This window comes from Neofelis nebulosa, chromosome 2 (genome assembly GCF_028018385.1).
Source record: "Neofelis nebulosa isolate mNeoNeb1 chromosome 2, mNeoNeb1.pri, whole genome shotgun sequence".
Classification (NCBI taxonomy): Eukaryota; Metazoa; Chordata; class Mammalia; order Carnivora; family Felidae; genus Neofelis; species Neofelis nebulosa.
This window is the reverse complement of record NC_080783.1, coordinates 6,523,227-6,526,128: the sequence shown is the minus strand read 5'-3', so window position 1 is coordinate 6,526,128 and position 2,902 is coordinate 6,523,227.

Here is a 2,902-nt window from a genome sequence, read left to right as displayed (position 1 = left end):
ATGGGCTAAATGGGCAAGGGGCATTAATGAGGGCACTTGTTGGGATGAACATTGGGTGCTATATGTAGGGGATGAATCACTGGATTCTAGTCCTGAAATCATTATTGCACTATATGCCAACTAACTTGGATGTAAATTAAAATAATAAGTAAAAAAACAGTTGTTTTTCGTTCTTTTGAGTATATACCCAGGCGTGGAATCGCTGGGTCAGATGGTAATTTTATGTGTAACTTGTTGAGGAACTGTCAAACTGTTTTCTACAGTGGCTACACCATTTTATATTCCCACCAGCAATGTATGGATATTCCAGTTTCCCCACATCTTTGCCAACAGTTGTTATTTTGCATTTAAAAGTTTTTTTATTACAGCTATCCTAGTGGTGGAAAATTGATATCTCATTTTTATTTGCAGTTCCTTGATGACAATTGATGTGGAGCATAGTTTCATATGCTTGTTGACCTTTGGGCAATCTATTCAAATCCTTTGCAAACTAAAAAATTGTTTTTTGTTGTTGTTGTTTTTATTGAGTGTCGGAGGAAGCAATTGGGAGGATGTTCATGCTGGGTTACTTCTGGGGGCTGAATCCAGGCTTCTCTGCTCCTCCATTGTCCCTGGAACGTACGCTCTGCCCACTGTTATCACAGTGGGAGCTGTTTCCAAGGATGTAGCCTTGAGAGAGGAAGGTATTGTTGATGGCAGACCATGTGGATGGTATACATGACTGAACCCAGTTAAGGGCTCTCTAAAGATTTGGCAGGCAGGGGCGAAGATCACTTGACCTTGCAGCCACTCAAGACAAGCCTTGTGAGTAAGTTCCCTTGCTTATTAACCCCAACACCCATCAATCGAGAGTGGTCTGCCTCTGTCTTCAGTCCCTCCTTGCCCTCCATGTACAGTGACCAATTTGTGAGCCAACAATTGGTGAACCAGCCAGGAAACTGAAGAAACGGGCTTTGGGAAAGAGGTGTCACAGGAGAAATCCCGAGTTGGCCATCAGCCTTTCTGTGGCAGGTGGCATGTATGTCAGATGCTTATGGACCCCCAGATGAGTATGGGGACACATGAAAACACTGGCTGGTTTGGTGCACTCTTTGGAGCCACTGTGCAGAGCGCTCTGTGGCAGAGAAGAGAAACAAATGACTGCAGGATGGGTGGGCTGCTACTGTGGGCGGCTTGGTGGGCCTCCATAGCTTAACTAGAGGCTGAAGGTCTAGTTAGAAGGTTGGAAGAAGAGCTGAGGTTGGAGAAGGATGTGCGGTGCCCACTGCTCTGCTGGCTTCGGGGCTGGCAGACAAGGCATGGGTTGGGCGCTACGACAGAGACAGCAGGAAGAGATGACCTCTAGAACTTTGGTCCAAGCTCTGGAAGGGGGCAGAGACCCGATGGTGGGTAGTGGGTTGACTGAGGTGCTGGCCATCTTCTGCAATGTGGCCACAAATGGGATCTTGATCCCCTGTTAACAGGGAGGAGCTAGCAATGTAATGGGTGAGGGCAGAAGTAGGAGAAGTGAGTGCTCAGAAGAGTGGGAAACTCTACCCTGGCTCCTGGCCACCCTTATGCCATCCCATCCCCCCTTTCCCCTTTAGTTTCTGCACGCTTCTGCTTGCTGCCTAACATTTTACAGGAGTTTGTCATCATTTTCCGTGGGGCCACTGGTCTGATAGGAACTACTCCTCTTACCAGAAGCCAGAAATGCTTCTCAGTGAATTGAAAAATAGTTTTTGGTCATGTTAAAAATTCCCATCTGTAAATCTATAGCTTAATTTGGGACAAAACCAGGAGCATTTCCATGTTAAATCTAACCATCCAGCGTGGTATATGTCTCCTTTATTTATTCTAGCCAGATTTATATCTTGGAGTTGCTAAAGAAAAAAATCCAACTGAGTACACTTGAAGATCCACTGGCTTTATTAAGGACTCATGAATCGGCAGCATCTCATGTAGAAGCAGAGGGGAGCTCTGAGGCATTGTACAAAATGGATGGTTTTCAAAGGAAGGAGGGTGGGGCAAGGAAGTTATTAGCAAACGACCCCCATCCCTAAACAGAATAGCAGAAGATTGGAGAAGAGGAGTTGAGACAGAGCCTGAGTCGAGGCTGGGTCATGGTGTCCACATGTTCCAAGGTGAGCATGCCCTGCACGAGGGTGCTCTCTGCCCCCACTAGGTCATCGCTAAGGGTCACCTTGCCCATTTATGCTGCAGATAACAGCAACTCTTATTTCGTGGAGTAAATATAGAATGCTCAACAAACACTTGTGTTGTCTTCAAGTCTCCAATGCAGGATCCTTCAAGATATTTCCATATTTGACAGCCACCTCAAGTCTTCCCTGACCATTGCAAGAGACGTCCTGATATGGAAAAAAAAAAAAAAAAAGGACAAAACCAAAGAGCTAGTGTTGCACTCCCTGTTTAGAGAAAGCTGCCTTAGGTGCCTGGGTGGTGCAGTCAGTTAAGAGAAAGCTGCCTTAGCAACATTATAGATCTTTCTGGGTGTGCTCCATGTTACCCGTGCATGGGAGGAAAGAGCATTAAGAGTTTTCAGTTAAGGGCACATCCACCAGAGAGGTTAGTTATGCTTGGAGACTGGGGCACTGGGGACTCCTCAGAGCTTGGTCACAGCCCTTTAGGACGCCATTAACAGAAATAGGAGGAGAGCCAATGAAGCGGGTATCCAGTCTTGTTCTGAGAATTGGATAAAAAGCAAGAGAGTGAGTTAGAATGATCCTTGGAGAGAGCAGCGAAGGCAGGTGAGTTTTCCCTAGGTACAGGGAATTGATCTCTCCCTGTGTGCAAGCAGAAGGGTGGGGCCAGTGGTGAAAGACCGGGATAGATTTAGTTTGTAATGATTAACATAAGGAAGGCACGCTGCCTGCCAGTTACTTGCCCTTCTGAGTGACTCAAT